At 47.6% G+C, this 12,082-nt stretch overlaps 1 protein-coding gene across 1 annotated transcript in view; it reads right to left on the minus strand.

Annotated features, from left to right (window-relative positions):
* Positions 1 to 12,082, minus strand: part of LOC135552809 (transcription factor SOX-6-like) — a 140,921-nt gene that overhangs the window by 82,838 nt on the left and 46,001 nt on the right. The gene's annotated exons all lie outside the window — the stretch shown is intronic.

The following is a 12,082-nucleotide window of genomic DNA, read 5'->3' on the forward strand; positions in this document are numbered from 1 at the left end:
GACATCTATAGCTACTCTACTGCATCCTCTGACAAGTGACAACACATAGCAACACCAACTAGACTGCTGCCCTGAAATACACACAGAGGAGAGAGAGGAGTCATGTTTCTCCTGGGTGATGCATAATTACTAGATCACTAACAGGTGCCACGCCTCCTAGAAACGCCCACAACACTACGTACCACAGCTGTCCAAAGCTGCTAATTACTGTAAGCAGTTTCACCTCTGATTAATAACAGCAAATGGTTCAGAGCAAGGATACGATGATGAACGCAGCCCCGGTGAGGATGTGTGTCTCCTCTTCCTCCAATCACATGTCCTAGTCAAGCGTTCCGTGATGGAGAGCTTCTCCACTGCACTGCTCTGCTCTGTATCTTCGCCTAATCAATGCTAAGTGATCCTCCCATTGACTTACACAACCAACATAATTGCCAGTGAGAGGCTGGACAGTAACTCACTCTCCTCTCGCTGCAGTCCTGTGTGACAAGCAGAGGTTGGAGCTACTGCACAATGAGAGAGGGGGAGAGAGAGAGGGGGAGAGAGAGAGAGAGAGAGAGAGAGAGAGAGAGAGAGAGAGAGAGAGAGAGAGAGAGACAGAGAGACAGAGAGACAGAGAGACAGAGAGACAGAGAGAGAAGGAGAGAGAGAGAGAGAGAGAGAGACAGAGAGACAGAGAGACAGAGAGACAGAGAGACAGAGAGAGAGAGAGAGAGAGAGAGAGAGAGAGACAGAGACAGAGAGAGAGAGACTAAAAAAAGAGAGACTACAGTGGAACAACAGAGAGAGAGACTGAAAGAGAGAAGGATAAAGGACAGATATCAGTACAGTAAAGTCTGGCTGGGGGCCAGAGGGATTCAGTGGGATTCAGAGGGAGCTGAATTCTTTCTTTCCTGGGTGTCTTCCTCTATCCTTTGGACACATCTGTCTTGAGTTTCTCCCAGGGCTCCCCGGGGCCCTCTCCACTCCCAACTATATTAATTTGACTAACACCTGATTTATTTTATCTCTCCGATGAGGAAGGCCATTTGTCTTAACAGGGCCTGTCAACCTCCAGAACCCATTCAGGGCATTTTACTGGCAGCCTTGCCTTGTACTGCTTGCCGCAATGGAAGAGAGTTGCAATTCTCCATTTATCCTCTTCAGAAAAAAGCACCTAAAAGCAGCTATTCACTGAGCCTGTGTGCGGTTTCCCAGGCCTGAATTGACTTCTTATTCACCCGACCACTTGTTGTGAATGCCTTATCTGTAAAAAATGTACATTCAACAGCGATTTTATTAACCTTTGGCTGTGTCCATAAAGCCGCAGCATTTTGTGGGCCAGCGAGATGTATCTGTCACAGGTCACCAGTAGCTACACTGCAGAAGACAGCAAGTCCAGTGAGGGGGGGTGCAGGAGTGGCAGTGAGAGAGTGAAGCAAACTTCTGGACTCAATACTGTCCTCTCAGGATCCCAGCTCTTCACTGATGTTTAGTCAGAGACCAATCAGTGAATGTCAATACTATTTTAGAGTATGGTAGTATAGGATTGCTTGTTAAATGCGTGTGAGTGTGTGTGTGCATGTATCCTGACTTCCAGGAGCAGGCCAGTGCTCGTGGGCCACAAAAGGATCCAGTGGGCTCTAGCCTGGGGGCCATGTGTGGGGAGTGCAGGCCTGCACAAACACTAACAGAATACTAATAGAGGGCTCAGTGTTTTGATGTTGGGCGGTATTGTGGGGAGCTCAGGCTGCCCCCTGTACCAAGACAACAGGCTGCCCCCCCTGTACCAAGACAACAGACTGCCCCCTTTACCAAGACAACAGGCTGCCCCCTGTACCAAGACAACAGGCTGCCCTCTGTACCAAGACAACAGGCTGCCCCTTGTACCAAGACAACAGGCTGCCCCCTGTACCAAGACAACAGGCTGCCCCCTGTACCAAGACAACAGACTGCCCCCTTTACCAAGACAACAGGCTGCCCCCTGTACCAAGACAACAGACTGCCCCCTGTACCAAGACAACAGGCTGCCCCCTGTACCAAGACAACAGACTGCCCCCTTTACCAAGACAACAGGCTGCCCTCTGTACCAAGACAACAGGCTGCCCCCTGTACCAAGACAACAGACTGCCCCCTGTACCAAGACAACAGGCTGCCCTCTGTACCAAGACAACAGACTGCCCCCTGTACCAAGACAACAGACTGCCCCCTTTACCAAGACAACAGGCTGCCCCCCCTGTATCAAGACAACAGGCTGCCCTCAAGACAACAGGCTGCCCCTGTACCAAGACAACAGGCTGCCCTCTGTACCAAGACAACAGACTGCCCCCTGTACCAAGGCAACAGGCTGCCCTCTGTACCAAGACAACAGGCTGCCCCCTGTACCAAGACAACAGACTGCCCCCTTTACCAAGACAACAGACTGCCCCCTTACCAAGACAACAGGCTGCCCCCTTTACCAAGACAACAGGCTGCCCCCTGTACCAAGACAACAGACTGCCCCCTTTACCAAGACAACAGGCTGCCCCCCTGTACCAAGACAACAGGCTGCCCCCTGTACCAAGACAACAGGCTGCCCCCTGTACCAAGACAACAGACTGCCCCCTTTACCAAGACAACAGGCTGCCCCCCCTGTATCAAGACAACAGGCTGCCCTCTGTACCAAGACAACAGACTGCCCCCTTTACCAAGACAACAGACTGCCCCCTTTACCAAGACAACAGGCTGCCCCCTGTACCAAGACAACAGACTGCCCCCTGTACCAAGACAACAGGCTGCCCCCTGTACCAAGACAACAGGCTGCCCTCTGTACCAAGACAACAGGCTGCCCTCTGTACCAAGACAACAGGCTGCCCTCTGTATCAAGACAACAGACTGCCCCCTTTACCAAGACAACAGGCTGCCCTCTGTACCAAGACAACAGGCTGCCCTCTGTACCAAGACAACAGGCTGCCCTCTGTACCAAGACAACAGACTGCCCCCTGTACCAAGACAACAGACTGCCCCCTTTACCAAGACAACAGGCTGCCCCCCCTGTATCAAGACAACAGGCTGCCCTCTGTACCAAGACAACAGACTGCCCCTGTACCAAGACAACAGGCTGCCCTCTGTACCAAGACAACAGACTGCCCCTGACCCTGCCCTCTGTACCAAGACAACAGACTGCCCCCTGTACCAAGACAACAGGCTGCCCTCTGTACCAAGACAACAGGCTGCCCCTTTACCAAGACAACAGACTGCCCCCTTTACCAAGACAACAGACTGCCCCCTGACAACAGGCTGCCCCCTGTACCAAGACAACAGGCTGCCCCCTGTACCAAGACAACAGGCTGCCCCTGTACCAAGACAACAGACTGCCCCCTGTACCAAGACAACAGACTGCCCCCTTTACCAAGACAACAGACTGCCCCCTTTACCAAGACAACAGGCTGCCCCCTGTACCAAGACAACAGGCTGCCCCCTGTACCAAGACAACAGACTGCCCCCTTTACCAAGACAACAGGCTGCCCTCTGTACCAAGACAACAGGCTGCCCTCTGTACCAAGACAACAGACTGCCCCCTTTACCAAGACAACAGGCTGCCCTCTGTACCAAGACAACAGACTGCCCCCTTTACCAAGACAACAGGCTGCCCTCTGTACCAAGACAACAGACTGCCCCCTGTACCAAGACAACAGGCTGCCCTCTGTACCAAGACAACAGGCTGCCCCCTGTACCAAGACAACAGGCTGCCCCCTGTACCAAGACAACAGGCTGCCCTCTGTACCAAGACAACAGGCTGCCCTCTGTACCAAGACAACAGACTGCCCCCTTTACCAAGACAACAGGCTGCCCTCTGTATCAAGACAACAGTCTGCCCTCTGTACCAAGACAACAGACTGCCCCCTGTACCAAGACAACAGGCTGCCCTCTGTACCAAGACAACAGGCTGCCCCTGACAACAGGCTGCCCTCTGTACCAAGACAACAGACTGCCCCCTGTACCAAGGCAACAGGCTGCCCTCTGTACCAAGACAACAGGCTGCCCTCTGTACCAAGACAACAGACTGCCCCTGTACCAAGACAACAGGCTGCCCCTGTACCAAGACAACAGGCTGCCCCCTGTACCAAGACAACAGGCTGCCCCCTGTACCAAGACAACAGGCTGCCCTCTGTACCAAGACAACAGGCTGCCCCTGTACCAAGACAACAGGCTGCCCTCTGTACCAAGACAACAGGCTGCCCTCTGTACCAAGACAACAGTCTGCCCTCTGTACCAAGACAACAGGCTGCCCTCTGTATCAAGACAACAGGCTGCCCTCTGTACCAAGACAACAGGCTGCCCCCTGTACCAAGACAACAGGCTGCCCTCTGTACCAAGACAACAGGCTGCCCTCTGTACCAAGCAACAGGCTGCCCTCTGTACCAAGACAACAGGCTGCCCTCTGTACCAAGACAACAGGCTGCCCTCTGTACCAAGACAACAGGCTGCCCAACAGGCTCTGTACCAAGACAACAGGCTGCCCTCTGTACCAAGACAACAGACTGCCCCCTGTACCAAGACAACAGGCTGCCCTCTGTACCAAGACAACAGGCTGCCCTCTGTACCAAGACAACAGGCTGCCCCCTGTACCAAGACAACAGGCTGCCCCCTGTACCAAGACAACAGGCTGCCCCCTGTACCAAGACAACAGGCTGCCCTCTGTACCAAGACAACAGGCTGACAACAGGCTGCCCCCTGTACCAAGACAACAGGCTGCCCCCTGTACCAAGACAACAGGCTGCCCCCTGTACCAAGACAACAGGCTGCCCTCTGTACCAAGACAACAGGCTGCCCTCTGTACCAAGACAACAGGCTGCCCCCTGTACCAAGACAACAGGCTGCCCTCTGTATCAAGACAACAGGCTGCCCTCTGTATCAAGACAACAGGCTGCCCTCTGTATCAAGACAACAGGCTGCCCTCTGTACCAAGACAACAGGCTGCCCTTTGTACCAAGACAACAGGCTGCCCTCTGTACCAAGGCAGGGTGGGAGAAAAAGGAAGCGCTGTCCCCTGTCCCCTGTACCAAGACAAGTTGGTCCTCATCTCTTTCCTGTCTCTACTGTATTGTCTTGTCTCTACTGTATTGCCTTGTCTCCCCTGTATTGTCTTGTCTCCCCTGTATTGTCTTGTCTCCCCTGTATTGTCTTGTCTCTACTGCAGAGACAACGATAAACAGCTGCCTCTGATTGGGAACCATACTTGGCCAACAAAGAAAAATAAACATAGATTTTCCCACCCAAGTCACACCCTGACCTAACCAAATAGAGAATAAACAAGGCTCTCTAAGGTCAGGGCGTGACACCAGTAAGCTGATTTGGACAGTGAATCTTGTTAAAACAATTATAATTAGAAGATAGTTGGTTAAACATAACATTAAATGCCTAAAATGGATTTGACATCAGATTATCTAAGTTTGACTTGACCTGAGCAATGTAATCCCTGTACATCACCATCACCACGTCATACTACATATGTCTTCCCTGTACATCAGCATCACCACATTGGACTACATATGTCTTCCCTGTACATCAGCATCACCACGTTGGACTACACATGTCTTCCCTGTACTTCAGCATCACCACATTGGACTACATAGAGTGGGGCAAAAACTTATTTAGTCAGCCACCAATTGTGCAAGTTCTCCCACTTAAAAAGATGAGAGAGGCCTGTAATTTTCATCATAGGTACACTTCAACTATGACAGAAACAATGAGAAATAAAATCCAGAAAATCACATTGTAGGATTATTTATGAATTTATTTGCAAATTATGGTGGAAAATAAGTATTTGGTCACCAACAAACAAGCAAGATTTCTGGCTCTCACAGACCTGTAACTTCTTCTTTTAGAGGCTCCTCTGTCCTCCACTCGTTACCTGTATTAATGGCACCTGTTTGAACTTATCAGTTATCAGTATAAAAGACACCTGTCCACAACCTCAAACAGTCACACTCCAAACTCCACTATGGCCAAGACCAAAGAGCTGTCAAAGGACACCAGAAACAAAATTGTAGACCAAGACCAGGCTGGGAAGACTGAATCTGCAATAGGTAAGCAGCTTGGTTTGAAGAAATCAACTGAGGGAGCAATTATTAGGAAATGGAAGACATACAATACCACTGATAATCTCCCTCGATCTGGGGCTCCACGCAAGATCTCACCCCATGGGGTCAAAATTATCACAAGAACGGTGAGCAAAATCACAGAACCACACGGGGGACCTAGTGAATGACCTGCAGAGAGCTGGGACAAAGTAACAAAGCCTACCATCAGTAACACACCACGCTGCCAGGGACTCAAATCCTGCAGTGCCAGACGTGTCCCCCTGCTTAAGCCAGTACATGTCCAGGCCCGTCTGAAGTTTGCTAGAGAGCATTTGGGTGATCCAGAAGAAGATTGGGAGAATGTCATATGGTCAGATGAAACCAAAATATAACTTTTTGGTAAAAACTCAACTCGTCGTGTTTGGAGGACAAAGAATGCTGAGTTGCATCCAAAGAACACCATACCTACTGTGAAGCATGGGGGTGGAAACATCATGCTTTGGGGCTGTTTTTCTGCAAAGCGACCAGGATGACTGATCCGTGTAGAGGAAAGAATGAATGGGGCCATGTATCGTGAGATTTTGAGTGAAAACCTCCTTCCATCAGCAAGGGCATTGAAGATGAAACGTGGATGGGTCTTTCAGCATGACAATGATCCCAAACACACTGCCTGGGCAACGAAGGAGTGGCTTCGTAAGAAGCATTTCAAGGTCCTGGAGTGGCCTAGCCAGTCTCCAGATCTCAACCCATAGAAAATCTTTGGAGGGAGTTGAAAGTCCGTGTTGCCCAGCAACAGCCCCAAAACATCACTGCTTTAGAGGAGATCTGCATGGAGGAATGGGCCAAAATACCAGCAACAGTGTATGAAAACCTTGTGAAGACTTACAGAAAACGTTTGACCTCTGTCATTGCCAACAAAGGGTATATAACAAAGTATTGAGATAAACTTTTGTTATTGACCAAATACTTATTTTCCACCATAATTTGCAAATAAATTCATTAAAAATCATACAATGTGATTTTCTGGATTTTTTCCCTAATTTTGTGTGTCATAGTTGAAGAGTACCTATGATGAAAATTACAGGCCTCTCTTCTTTTTAAGTGGGAGAACTTGCACAATTGGTGGCTGACTAAATACTTTTTTGCCCCGCTGTATATCTTCCATGTACATCAGCATCACCACATTGGACTACATATGTCTTCCCTGTACATCAGCATCACCACATTGGACTACATATGTCTTCCCTGTACATCAGCATCACCACGTCATACTACATATGTCTTCCCTGTACATCAGCATCACCACGTCATACTACATATGTCTTCCCTGTACATCAGCATCACCACGTCATACTACATATGTCTTCCCTGTACATCAGCATCACCTCATTGGACTACATATGTCTTCCCTGTACATCAGCATCACATTCCCTGTACATCAGCATCACCACATTGAACTATGTCTTCCCTGTACATCAGCATCACCACATTGTCTTCCCTGTACAGCATCACATATGTCTTCCCTGTACATCAGCATCACCACTACACATGTCATCACATACATATGTCTTCCCTGTACATCAGCATCACCACATTGGACTACACATGTCTTCCCTGTACATCAGCATCACCACATTGGACTACATGTCTTCCCTGTACATCAGCATCACCACATTGGACTACATATGTCTTCCCTGTACATCAGCATCACCACATTGGACTACATATGTCTTCCCTGTACATCAGCATCACCACATTGTCTTCTTCCTGTACATCAGCATCACCACATTGGACTACACATGTCTTCCCTGTACATCAGCATCACCACATTGGACTACATATGTCTTCCCTGTACATCAGCATCACCACATTGGACTACATATGTCTTCCCTGTACATCAGCATCACCACATCAGCATCACCACATTGTCAGCATCACCACATTGGACTACATATGTCTTCCCTGTACATCAGCATCACCACATTGTCTCTTCCCTGTACATCAGCATCACCACATTGGACTACATATGTCTTCCCTGTACATCAGCATCACCACATTGGACTACATATGTCTTCCCTGTACATCAGCATCACCACATTGGACTACATATGTCTTCCCTGTACATCAGCATCACCACATTGGACTACATATATTCCCTGCTTCCTGTACATCAGCATCACCACATTGTACATCAGCATCACCACATTGGACTACATATGTCTTCCTGTACATCAGCATCACCACATTGGACATCAGTATCACCACATTGGACTACATATGTCTTCCCTGTACATCAGCATCACCACATTGGCCTGGTTTTGTGTAAAATTCATTTTCTTCCTCTAAATTAAAATGTAGATAAAACTTTTATTGGACGGTGCAGTATAGGACAGCGGCGGTGTTTGTCTGACCGGCATGCTGACAAAGAGGCAGTTTCCTGCATATTGCATGGCTCTTAACAGCGTTGGGGCCAAGCCAGCACGTTAACGTGTCTCCTCACATCCTGTTTGCAGCGGGAGATGGACAGCCGAGGGATGCCTCCTCACTACATGAAGCAGCCTGGTTCCCCACTTCCAATGTGTTGTGACATTCTGGGAGCGCTTCCTCTTTCTCCCACCCTGCCTCGGGCTGTTGGGGCTGGATCAGGAGCCAGTCTGGCCCAGGATGTCCCATGAGCAGGCAGGTTGGAAGATGGGCAGGTGATCCCGTGCTCTCCTCTCTCCCCTCAGCCCTCATGCTCAAGGAGAACATGGCAGACTGACATTCTGGAGGAGACAGACAGACAGCAAAGTCTTGTTGTTCACCACCTCATTCAGCATTCACCTTTTCAGACGCCTGCCTCTTTTAAACGTCACAAGGAGGGCAGAAAACATCAACCAAATGAGCAACTAAATAAATGATAAGAGAAAAACAAGCAGGCCACGGTTGCTGGGTGGGGAGTCGGGCCTTGGAGTCTGTGGATAAAAGGCACTTTGTAGGGGTGTGATTTGTTCTGTCCAATACCCACATCTCCCTCTCTTGGCCCCCTTCGCTTTCTTCTAATCAAGCAGTCTCTAATTTGGGTTCCAAGTCCAGCACCAGGGAAAAGAAGGAGGCTTGTTACTTTGAAGAGTCCCTGGTGAGTAACACAGATAAAAGATTCAGGCACAAAAAAGGAGAAAAGAAATGGTGGTGGAGAGAGAAAAATCACAAAGCACCTTATTCTGTCCCTTCCTTTGGTTAGGACAGCTGAGCCATTATGACCCAATCTGAATGCCTTTTTTTACACCAGAACACTGCAATTTCTTTGTCCCTCCATCAGTCAGCTATTGTGGATCCTCCCATATGCTGCCAGCCCATCCTAAATAAATTAAGACTTGTCTAAATGCTGCAATTGTTCGGGGCTGTGTCCGGACACACACTGCACATAGCTAGCATGTCTGGCATGCTGAAGGCAGGAGCTGTTCTGTGCTGCTCATCCACATGAGAAAAGTTAACACCTCTGGCTGAATGTACGCACTGCACACACACACACACACACACACACACACACACACACACACACACACACACACACACACACACACACACACACACACACACACACACACACACACACACACACACACACACACACACACACACATACAGTCCACACAGGGTGATGATTCTGTAGCGCTGGTGTGTTCAGCACAATGCAATTTGTAACACTAATATGAACTCAGTAGTCCTCTGACCCCATGTTCATGTCTTCTAAAGAAGACAAAAATACAAAGATACAATTGAATTACTGCAAATGGAATCTAGTACTGCTTCCTGTAGCCTTGCAATGAAATAATTTTTGGGGGCAGAGACCTTGCTCCAAAAGCAATTAATCCTAATTTTGAATCAACACAAACACACGTTTGCACATACAAACACAAACAAATACACACACACACACACACAACAGAATGTTTACCAGTAAAAATCATGGTGAGGATGACTATGCCTTTCAAAAACCATTCATATATTAATGTCAGGAAATCTACATTAATATTGTACATTGTGACTGCTAAAACAAAATATTTGTCATGTGTAGCCTAAATAATCCATAGAATAAAACAACTGGCTATGAGCCTGCTAAGCAAGCACAACCAGAGACAACAAAGGGGTATTTGTCGAGCTACAGAGATTTGACTTAAGCTTAACTATGTTTTAGGCTTGTATATACGCTTGTTCAGAAATGCTTTAAGGCCATATGTGTTTCAAGTAAAAAAGTATTAAAGTACCTGTGTGCCCGAGTCAGAACGAACAGAGACAATATGAGTAGCAGCTGTTTTACCTGGCCTGCTGCCTCTGTGATGATATCAAACTGTTCATCCTGCCTATAAACCATCATTAACAAGCATGAGTAAGGACACACCAACATGTCAGGCTATGGCAGCCCAGACCATCAATCCTCACAGCCTGAGATACTGGACTACATGGCCATGAATTCCCCATGGAGTGGTTATCCATCAGCAGGGAACTGCTAGAAGCAGACACCATCAAAAACCACTGGGAAGTGTTTGCTTATGCTGATGTTGGTATACTGTACTAAACTCATTTGGTGTGTGTGTGTGTGTGTGTGTGTGTGTGTGTGTGTGTGTGTGTGTGTGTGTGTGTGTGTGCTGCACACCATCCTTGTGTTAATTCTATATCCCTATATAGACATCATTTCTGCATCTATATCAACGTCTCCCCAAGTGTTTAACATATATTTTCTAAATATTTCTCAAAAAAGTGTTTTGATTGACGCGCCAAGTGGTTAATATTAAAAGCGTACTTCATCGGCCTGACGTTCACACTGAACACTAATGCAGGCTAATAATACAACGACGGAAGAGGCCTGCCTCTTCAGTGTAATTATGCTAATGTGAAAGCCTCAGCACTCTATGGTGTATCAGTGGCATCGGACGAGGTACTTCATCAGAGCTCGACGATAGCAGCCTTACAGACCTGAACAGATACGACTGAACACTGATAACAGACTCCTATCTTCACAGAGGGAACCATAATCCCACCCAGAGACGAGACAGTTCAGTCTGTGTTTTCAACAGGAACCATTATTGAAGCAGAGGACGAACTGTAATTAAAGGGATCTGTAGAGCGCTGACCACACTGGCAAGTCATGTGACAAAGCTTGAAGCACACATCGAGGTACACTAGATTTTCTCCATCATTCAGTCATCCCTCATGACGTGTATGGTAATGACCTCTCCTGCTTTCATGTTAGGAGAAGCACTTCTTGTCCAGGTTTATTATAAAATGCTACAAACACTGATCAGCTTTCAGGGCCTCCCTCCCTCACATCGGAGTTGCCTAGAGAACGACAAAAGGAGCTCTCGGTCTGAACAATGGTCAGGAAAACCTTGAAACGGAAGGGAATGTGTGTTTTCTTGCATTGAACCAATTCACTGGTCTTGGCTATAACTTCATGCATCTACACTGGTTTATTTAGAACCATAATATGAGGGATTGCATCTCATGTTCTTTTCTTTCACTAATGTTGTCCTTGATTTCCAAAGATGTTGATTGTGTGTATGTATGTGGGTGCGTGTGTGTGTGTGTGTGTGTGTGTGTGTGCGCATGTGTGTGTTGTGTCTCCGTGGCTGGTGGTAGATCAGCAGAGGGGCTGGCTCCGGAGCCGTAGCACTAGAGCAGCTGTAGGGGGAAATCCAGCGTGACATGTACTAACCCAGCCCAGACATAGCAGCCAGTGCTTAAGCAGCATTACACGGCTGTGAGGATGCAATTTACTTTGCAGCTGGGAGTCTGATAAATATTCCATTTACTACACTTCTATAAGTGAGAGAGGTGTATATTTGTCAATCGTTAAAATAAGGATTGCTGGTGATTCCTGGTAGTAACTTAAGATATAAATTGATTATTGTATTCTTAATCATACCTACATGTCTGCCAACCAAGAATGAAACAAATTATGTGTAGTAATAGTAAGTATAATTTGGTAAATTAAATGTAAAAACACTGAAATTCGGGAGTTAAATGAAAACTAATTTTAAGTGTCAAATGTATAAAAG

Source organism: Oncorhynchus masou, chromosome 2, assembly GCF_036934945.1.
Source record: "Oncorhynchus masou masou isolate Uvic2021 chromosome 2, UVic_Omas_1.1, whole genome shotgun sequence".
NCBI lineage: Eukaryota > Metazoa > Chordata > Actinopteri > Salmoniformes > Salmonidae > Oncorhynchus > Oncorhynchus masou.